Source organism: Beta vulgaris, chromosome 4, assembly GCF_026745355.1.
Source record: "Beta vulgaris subsp. vulgaris cultivar EL10 chromosome 4, EL10.2, whole genome shotgun sequence".
In the NCBI taxonomy this organism is placed as follows: domain Eukaryota; kingdom Viridiplantae; phylum Streptophyta; class Magnoliopsida; order Caryophyllales; family Amaranthaceae; genus Beta; species Beta vulgaris.
In genome coordinates, this window is record NC_079205.1 from 41,995,435 (window position 1) to 42,005,770 (window position 10,336).

The following is a 10,336-nucleotide window of genomic DNA, read 5'->3' on the forward strand; positions in this document are numbered from 1 at the left end:
ACAACATAAGAAATCCTAAATAGATTCACTTAACATTGTTTTATCGTCATCAAGTTTTAGTTTAAAAATCTAAAAGAAAGAATAAGTAAAAAAAACAATATTGATAGAGGCTTAGCCAACGAAATTTAGTAAAAAAAAATGTTTTAATATTCAAATTTTTTACCCCTGTTTATGTCCAAAAAGACTAGAATATATGTTTTAAAAAAATTAGGCACACATTACTTGCATGATTTGCTGGTAGAATTTAATATAAGGTAGATTCCAACACAACATTAACACTTTTTTTAATGAGTTACTAGCCGTATATGCACGCGATGCGTGCGTCGACAATCTTATGTACGATTATTAGGCATATATTTTTTTAATCTAAAATTATTTTGGTAGTGATTTAAATTATTTAGGTTTTCTTTTTGTAGATGTTATTATCTTTTTGAACTAAAGGTGGTCGATTTTTAACTGTTAGATAAATTTGGTCGAGATTTAATAATTATTTGTCAGCGGCTTTAGCATAGGTCTTTAACGATTGTAATATTAATAAACTATACTGTTTGAATATTGTAAATACGAAGTATTATATTGTCAGGATATATCACTAACTTTTTTTAATTGAAGATTTTTAATTAATTTCGTGAATTGATAGTGTCAATCTAGTCAAGTTATTAATGGTGATTGCATATTCTATTTTTGACTTATTCCATATGGCAAGTTGCATTGATTCTCATTTTTAAATTTATGATAAGAAAAACGTTTTAATTTATTAGAGGGTATTCTAGTCATTTCAAATGGAGATACCACACCTCCTCCCTTGGCTTATATAATAGAGATTAGGAGTGGCTAATCCAGGCATCCAGCCACCGCTAAACGTTCATGCATGTTTTGCTTCTATAAATAGAGCTACCCCTTGCATTGCTTGATTCGACTTTAATCGAGATATACATACACCCCACAATACAGAGTTCTCTAGCTTAGAAAAATATCGAGGATGGAGAGAAAATCTGCTGTGCTATTCATTCTGTTGCTTGTCTTCTTAGCTTCTCGTAAGTCTCTCAATATATGCATATTGCATGCATTCAAGTCTTTCTGTTCAATGTGGTGTAGTGAAGATCTACTTTTTAAAAATTTAATAATTTTGGATAGAGTTCGAAAAAAATATTTCGGGTACCACCAAAAGGCCAAAACTTTAACAGATCTCAAACTAACAAACATATTTAGGATCGAAAAGGCATTGCAATAGTTGTATGAGAAAACTTCCAGGCATTAATATATGTGGTTTACTTAATTAGCTTGAAAACAAAATACAACACAGATTTTACTTTTTGTGGATATTATTCTATGGTAATATCTTATTAATATCGGACTATTATGTTGAATACAAGCTAAGTTTCTTTGCAAGTTGCCATGCTTAAATCTTAATAGCATGATATATAGTTGTTTAGGAAAATATATACGAAAAGAAAAACAAAGGAATTATTTTGAGTCTTGAGATGAAGGGAGTATATCTGTATATAAAATCCATGTATCTCAATTCTCTGAAAACTAATAGTCGGATATATATTGTTGGATTGACTACAGAGAGGGTGGTGCATCAAGCCGAGGCAAGAATGTGCGAGTCACCGAGTCACCATTTTGAGGGGCCTTGCATGAAGGATCACAACTGTGCCATGGTGTGCAGGACTGAAGGTGGGTTTTCTGGCGGCCATTGCGTTGGCTTTAGACGCAGATGTTTCTGCACCAAAGGATGCTAGTAATGTTGCTTGTCTATCGATGTTGCTGTTCCTTCGTTTTGATGCTTTTTTTTTATTATTAAGCTTCAATATGCGAGGTTATTTTGGTTAAGAGATAAATAATGGGGGAAACAATTAATTGTTTGTTGCAAGTTTGATAATGTACTAGAATTTGTTGTCTATTTCACCTGGACCTCCAGATCTTGGAATTGAGCAACCTTTTTTTAGTTTGTTGTAATGAGGAACTACTGAGCGCTTTTGTTTGGAAATTATACAAAAATAGTACTTTCTCCATATCTAAATCCACATACATGCCAATATCTTAATTATGGATTAGTAAAATTTATAAAAAAATTGATATATATATTTTAATATACATCTTAAGAACCTATCCAACAATATATAATATATTACTATGCTAGTACTTGTATTTATATGCTAGCTTTGAAATGAGGTTAGTATCTCAATAGTGCAAAATCTCAAATAATATTGCATGTATTTAGAAATTGAGGTAGTAGCAAGCATGGATAATGTTCTCACCATAATAAAACTATTGAGTATTGACCATTGTAGAATAGTATCAATTATACGGGGTGCCTTATTGTAGGCGTGTTTTTATTGCTTACGCGGGATGAGCTCGTATTTGACTACCTGATTAGAAAGGTCTTATTGAAAAACGTTTTGAAGTCGTCAACAAGTTTTGAAAGGAACACTCATAAGCTTAATTGGATATTGGAGAATATTAGGAACAACTCAGGGACTTATCCAATCTAGAATTCCCAATCATGAAACCATGAATAGTCAATAAATCAATAGATTGAGTTCAAGGTGACGATACAAATATGATCAGAAATCCAATTCAACCATTGCTAGCCTCTAAGAATATCGGTTGATCATGTCAAGATTTATGCAATTAAACAACCAAATAATATGTTAATGCAATATAAAATTAATCTATGTCGGTTCACAAAAAAACAAAAGACCAATTTTTGTTGACATGTTATTTAAGCAATCAAATTACACAGTTGCTAATCCACTTGTCCAAGTTATGTAAATTTAACATTGGACAATTTATTTAGGTCTTTGATTAACAATAATGAACATGTGCGGTGATGAAAGCATTAAATCACACAATCACGCATTTGAAAATGAACAATATTGAAATAATAGAAAGAAAAGCGTAGAGATTAAAATATATAGAATAGCGTAAAATTTCTTTAAGATCTACATTATGACAAATAGATTGTCAGTACAAAGTGAATACAATTAGAATATAATTGAACCTCAGAAATAAAAGAATAATACATTTGTCGCTTGAGACTTATGTAACAATCTGCAGGATGAGCAATCTTGAAGCTTTAATGCAAATCAATGTAGTTTGAATATGTGTTTGTGTTTTAATGTGTTTTGATAAGTGTATTATGAAGTCTTGAAGTCATCGTGAAAAACATTAGTAGAAAACATCAATATTTATAAGAAAACCGAAACCAAAAACAATGCGGAAGGATAAAACAGAACCATGTGCTCAGCATATGGACCTTGCGCATAATGCATCCCTCGTGCGTCTAGCGCACTCCCTTTATTTTTCGTTTTTGTAGATGGCATCGACCTTGTGTCAACACACTAGCTAGCATGCACTTCACACAACATAGATTTGTGTAATTTTTTTTTTATCAATTTAAGATTCCTATTTATATTTATCTTTAAAAATATGAAATCAACTATCTTTAAAAAAAAGATTTTGTAATATCCTTTCGGAAAATAATTATCCAGAATAATTATGAATATAAAAATAAAATTAATTATCGAAAATAATTAATTGTGCCTTTCAAATTAGGCTTGAATTTAATAAATAGACTTTATATTTTCAGATGTTTTTGGGCTTAGCTCGTCTCATTGCTCTTTCTTTGGACAAGACGAATTAGGACGAAGGTGTGTTTCATTATTGGATACTCAACGGAGACACACAATTTTGTGTCCACACCTAGCATTATTAAACAATCTCTTCAATTAACCAAAATATTGTTTAAATTACTAAGGAGTTATTATATTTAACTTATATTTAATTATTTTCAAACAAATTCTAAAAAATTACAGATAATATCACCCGAAAACTTCAGTTTATAAAACAAGAATTGAAATTATGGGCAAGGAAAAACTTTGGACATGTCCAACAGAAACTGGATCAGAATCATACTAGATTAGTAAATGTCCAACAACAATTACTTCAGTTTCCTAGCAATCCTCATATTGAGCGGCACTTGGGACGATGATTTCGTCAACGAGAACGACTTCTAACATTCACCCAAAAGTTTTGGGGGAAGTATTCTCGAAAACAATGGTTGACAAAAGGAGATCGCAACTCTGCATTTTTCACTCCAAGATTACTGCTAAATTCAAACGTCAACGCATTTTGTGTATTAAAAATCATTTGAATCAATGGGTTGATTCCCCGACTGAAATACAATATGCTTTTTTATCAGAATTTCAAGAACGTTTTAAATCTGCCCACCGGTGTCAGCAGTATGTAACCACGCCTTGCATCTCCCCTGTAGTGTCCGATACAGATAATTCACATTTAGTAGCTTCTATTTCAGACAAAGAAATTAGAGACGCTATTTTTAGCATTGGTCCCTCAAAATCCCCAGGATCAGATGGTTATGGGTCTAAATTCTTCCAACAATATTGGGATATTGTGGGTCCTGACATTTGCAAAGCCATACATTTTTTTTTTCAATCACGGTCACCTTTTGCGTAGTGTTAATCATAAATTAATCACTTTGATACCGAAAAAAGCTAATCCTGAAAAGCCAAATCAATTCAGACCTATCAGCTTATGTACCACATTATATAAATTATCTCAAAAATTTTGGTAAACGCCTTCGGCCAATTCTGGAAAATTATTAGCCCATTTCAAAATGCCTTTACTCCTGGAAGGCTTATACATGATAATGTACTTATTGTTCAAGAGATCCTGAATATCTTTAACAAATCAAAAAGTAGAAAGGGATAGTTTGCCCTGAAATTAGATATGGAAAAAGCATATGACCGTATCGAGTGGGATTTTTTATCCCATGCTCTTAAAAGTTATGGTTTTCACCAACAATGGATCAAATGGATCATGCAATAATGCATCTCGACTGTTTCCTACTCACTCGTCATCAATCAAGACACAACTTCTGTCTTTCACCCCTCTCGAGGACTTCGCCAGGGTGACCCCTTATCACCTTATCTTTTCATTTTATGCATGGATGTCCTCTGTCGACAACTGGATTTCGCAGCACAAAACTCAAAATCAGGAATTGGAATCAAACTTGCTCCACATGCTCAGATAATTCCAGGGCTATTCTTTGCTGACGACGGCTTATTATTTTGTAAAGCTAACCTAGATTCTGCTCATCGCCTCAAAAATATTCTAGATTTTTTTTGCCTCAATTCAGGGCATTTAGTGAATTTTCATAAATCATCGATCATGTTTTCTAAACAAGTCCCGAATTCTAGACGAAGATCGATTGCTGCAATTTTCAATATGACCCCAAAGGATTTTTTGGGAAGGTATTTGGGCGTTATATTCTCCAATTATAAGCCAATGCCTAGCGATTTCCACCACTTAATCCAAAAAGTAGACAACAAAATTAATTCATGGCACAATCATTTTCTCTCGAAAGATGGAAAATCAGTACTTATGCAGAGTCAGCTAGAATCTTCCCCAGCCTATCTTATGAACGACTCAGCTACCCAAGAAAATATGCTCTACAATAGATAATATCAACCGAAAGTTTTTCTGGCGCTCATCAACGAACTCTTCAGGACTATCCCTTATTGCATGGTCAAAAATTTGTCGTCCAAAATAATATGGTGGTTTAAATTTTTGGAGATGGCGAATCCTTTCTGACCAACACTCTCTCTGGCCAAATCTTATGCGTCAAAAATATCTTAGGAATACTTCTTTCTTTGAATATAAAGCTAAGTCAAAAGACTCTCATATTTGGAAGTCCATTCTCCGATCTCGAGAGCTATTAAGGAAAGGAATACGTTGGAAAATTGGAACTGGAACAAATATTTATTTTTGGAGTGATAACTGGTGTGCTAATCAAAGCATTATTGAAATGCTAAATCTTCAAAACATGTCTATTGCTAATCTGGGACTTACTGTCAGTAATGTTATTCTTCCATCTAGGCAATGGAATGTTTCTCTCCTTAATGAATTAGTTCCACCGAATATTATCCACCTAATTTTGGGGATTCCTATCCCTAGCCATCCCACCGCCGATGTGCCTTGTTGGGGACTTACTACATCTGGAGAATTTTCTGTTAAAACAGCCACCTGGCTCGCTCATGGAATTACTCCTCAGAATATTTCTTGGTCTTTTAACTGGATATGGAAAATTAATATAGCCCCAAAAATTCAAATTTTTCTATGGCAATGTTTACAAAATGGTTTGCCGTTAAAATTCAATTTAACTGATCGTCAAATCACTAATGACGCTCTTTGCCCTCTTTGTAAAGCTAATAATGAGACCCTTGACCACTTATTTTTCACATGCCCTCTAATCAGCCAATATTGGAAATCAAATTATCTACGACCAAAAATCCGTTATATAATGCCTCAAGAGCTTGAACAATGCCTAACGAGTCTCCGATCATATCCTCAGGCCTTACAATTATTCTGCTACAATTTGTGGAGTATTTGGAAGGAACGCAACTCAATTATCTTTGAGGAAAATGAGCTTAATTTAAATTGAATTTATCACAGAACCTGGCATTTGTATTTGGAATGGACTACGCGAGCTACGATGAATTTTTCCTTCACTATCTCTTCACTTCCTCCTTGCAGGTCCCCTACTTCCATCGCAGTTAGCTGGCAGCCTCCGCCTCCCAATTACTTCAAGCTTAACTTTGATGGCTCAGTCATTGACTCTTCATCCGCTGCTGGTGTTGCCATTCGCAACTCCGCTGGTCTTCTTGTGGCCGCTCAAGTTTATCGATTTGGCCAAACCTCAGCTCTCGTTGCTGAAGCCTGGGTATTAAGAAATGGATTGATACTTGCCATTCAGCAGCATATTCAAGATCTACATATTGAAGGAGATAATCAAGTAGTTATAAGAGTGCTGAAAGGGCATTACAATTACCCCTGGACTATCCAAAACCTAATTGATGACATTCGGCATTTGCTTCGACAGTTTAGATTCTACACCATCAAGCATATTTTCCAGGAAGCTAATCGGGTAGCAGATCATCTATCAAAAAAAGGTCACAATAGTTCTGCTGCTTCGCTAGACGTGGATGTTTCTACGGAACCTTTGTTAAATAAATTAGTTCTTCTGGATTCGTTAGGAATCTCCCTTGAGAGAAGGGTGTCCTAACTTTCTTTATGTACCAAAAAAAAAAAAATCTAAAAAATTACAGAAATTTGCTAAAAATTCAGGAAAATATAAGGATGAAGCGAAAAAAATTCAAAAAAATTAAGAAAGCTCATAAAAGTAAAAATAAATGTTTCGAAAAACTATAAAAAAATAACCTTGCTAAGATTTGATCTATTTCTCCTTTCTTTCTCTCTCCATCTTCCTTTCTCAGATAACTAGAGCATTACCACTTCACAATTGACCTACTAAATTGGTTATTTCACGTTAATATCTGTTTCGGTATGGAATAAATATTGTTGGAGGAACTGGTATCCTTCAGCTAAGTGCGTCGGTTTGATGTCCTGCAAGACAGAACACGTAAACTAACCTTGGGGGTTCATCCGAGGAGCTCCCCTCCAATGCCTAAGTTAGTAAAGGGTAATGACCGATATATTTGAAGTAGAGTATATTAGTATATGTGAACATACCTTATGACTCATATCATGGGGTATTTATAGGTGCCGACAGTGTCTAAAGCAAGGTAGGACACTACTCCTATTGGTTGAATACACTTCTATCCTCTTTTGCAACATATCTTTAGGCCCATAGGCGCATTGAGTAAGTATTAGATCACACCCAGGCCCATTTAACAATGGCCCAAGTGATGAATAACATCAAGGCGCCCTAATATGGCCAGCATAATATAGATGTCATTATCTGGGATTGACTCATTCTAAGTCAATGTCTTCTTTACTTATGAGTTGACCATGACTGTCGGTAGCGGTTCAGTAGAACTGATATGGAACTTAGACATCCCCCGTACAACTAGCCCCTAAACCCGTATAGCAGGTTCAGACATATACCGCTTAGTTATTGCTAAGTCGTCATGGATGCAGCGAAAATCACACATCTATGTAGAGTCGTTTGGAATTTTCGGGAAGAAAGTTGGCTTGTGCAATACGAATGGTCGCCTTGGTTTGCGTGTGGATGTTACTAGTGTGTCAATAACTGCTCACGGTTGTTCTGCACCTGGTAACACGTGGTGTGATGATGGACGGGAAGACGAAGAGCCTTCTGATCCAGGCCATGAATTTCTCTACCAATAGGGTTTGGCCAACCTCCTTTGTTCATTTTCAAACTGCCCTCAATCTTTAAACACTTCTCAAGCGATTTTTCACTCTGAACCCGTGTCTTCTTTTTCTCATAACTTCTTTGAATGTTTACCAAATTCTCTCCAAGCAAGCACAAATTATTCGTTGTCAAATTGCGAGTCATATTCTGCCTTTCTTTCCAGCTTTCTTGCCGGATTATTTTGGCTCCTGTTCGTGTTTTTCTTTCCTCAGTTTTCTCTTAAAGGTATTTTTCCGAAAATTCCCTCTAAGTTTCATAATATTTCCTTCTAAATTATAAACATTTCTTCCAACTCTGATTGTTAAAACATATATGAGAGCCCCCCTCCATGACCGATAGTGACTTTGCATCTACCAGATCTAATAGTCCGGCAGTCTCCGCTAGCTCGCCGATAGTAGTTTCGGTTAAAGAACTTAGGGCTAGATCAAATAATGGTTGTAGCACTTCCGGGAGAGTTCTTAAGGAGACAATATTGCGTGCTTTTCCTCTTACCGCTAGTACGGCCTTTGGAAGAAGCCATAGGAGTGCTGCTATATGGAAAGTATGGTACTATGATAGGGATGGTCGATTGCTCCCCTTTACTATTTCCTTCCATGGCCGGTGCCTCTTCTAACCCCCTGGTGATCCCTCATCATCAAGGCCGGTAGGACTGTTAGAGAGGTGAGCACCTAATGCTTTCTCGTTGTCGATGATGAGGATGAGGTGGCTGGAGATGAAGACATGGAGGAAGATAATGTTTCTTCTGTTGACTCGACCAAAGTGGACAGTGTCTTGCGAGACATGATGTCGGATGAGTCAACATCGTTGGAGGCCGATGAGGATGAGGATCCTCTCGAAGTCATCCTGGAGGATGACGATGAGACCCTAGATAATTTTTTTATGCTGCCGTGTGATAAGGGTAACCCTTCCTTTGTACAAATTGATGCGGGTTGGAGGAAGACGTGCATAAAGCACAATTTTTGTAGCAGATGGGATGAAGCCTTTGGCTTCCCGGATGGGTATGAGTTGGTGTTGCCGATTGAGGGGAGGTGGGTTACAGATTGCCCAGTTGGACTTGTAGCAGTATACGCTCACATATTATATTTCTCCCTTAGGTTTCCCTTAGCCTCCTTTATTGTAAAAATATTTAAGGCCTGGAACATATGTTTGTCCCAACTTACGCCGTTAGGGTGGCGTAACCTCATTGTCTATGCTTGAACCGTCTGTTATAAGAACTTCCCTGAAATCCTAAACCTCTTCCGAAAACTTCACTAGATAAAGGAAGACGATTTAGCGAAGGAGAAAAGTAAGGGTAAAAAGAAACGGTCTAAGGCTGATAAGGAACTTGGGCAATGTGGGTGGATGTTCATGTACACCAAGGGTAAGAAACTGACGGTGTACCCCAAATTTACTAGTTTGAAGAAATGGCGGCCCCACTTTTTCTGGGTGTGGGTGCTCGCGGACTTTCCCTTGTGCCGGTATTGGACGAAGCATCGCCCAAGAATGGAGCATATCCCGGATCTGCATATGCCCCACCGAGAGCGAGATGCTTTCAAATTTTTTGATACTTCGACCAAGCCGGCACCCAAAAATGGGGCAAAGCTCATCCTTGTGCCCTTAAAATGGCTCCCTTACGCCGATTATATTATGGGCAACACACCTTATTCACTCTAGGCTTTTGTCAGGCCGAGCCTCATGGTATGTTTGAAGTGTCATACCGTTCTTCATATTTTTTTTTGTATATCTCTCTTTTTATCATTGTAGTATATGTTTGATTGCTCATAATTGTCGGATTTTCAAACCGAGAACATTTGATTCGGGACGCTCTCCCCCTTAATCAGAACTATATCCCAATCAGCAACATGCCACCGAAGCCTTTAAAGAGATTACAGTCCACCCCCCCAGTGTTGGAGGCCGGGGAGGAAAGCAGGGTCGGCGTGGTCGCGGTGAGGGCGGTGACTCCACCAAGGTCCAAGAGAGAGCTTCCCTACCTTTGATCAAAAGGCAATAGCAGGTCGTTCCTCAAAAGAGGAGTGTCGAGGGACAGGGCGACAAAGAGCAAAAAGGGTTGGTTACTAAGACGTCAGCCAAAGAACCTGCCGCCCCGTCACCTATGGGGGTAGAAGTATAAGAGCCTACTAAAAGGCTGGGGTAGCC

At 36.9% G+C, this 10,336-nt stretch overlaps 1 long non-coding RNA gene across 1 annotated transcript; it reads left to right on the forward strand.

Annotated features, from left to right (window-relative positions):
- Positions 1-838: 838 nt before the first annotated feature.
- LOC130590985 (uncharacterized) lies at positions 839-2,018 on the forward strand. The gene is made up of 2 exons (XR_008968869.1): positions 839-1,037; positions 1,573-2,018. It is a non-coding gene; the product is annotated as an uncharacterized LOC130590985 (long non-coding RNA).
- The last annotated feature ends 8,318 nt before the right edge of the window (positions 2,019-10,336 follow it).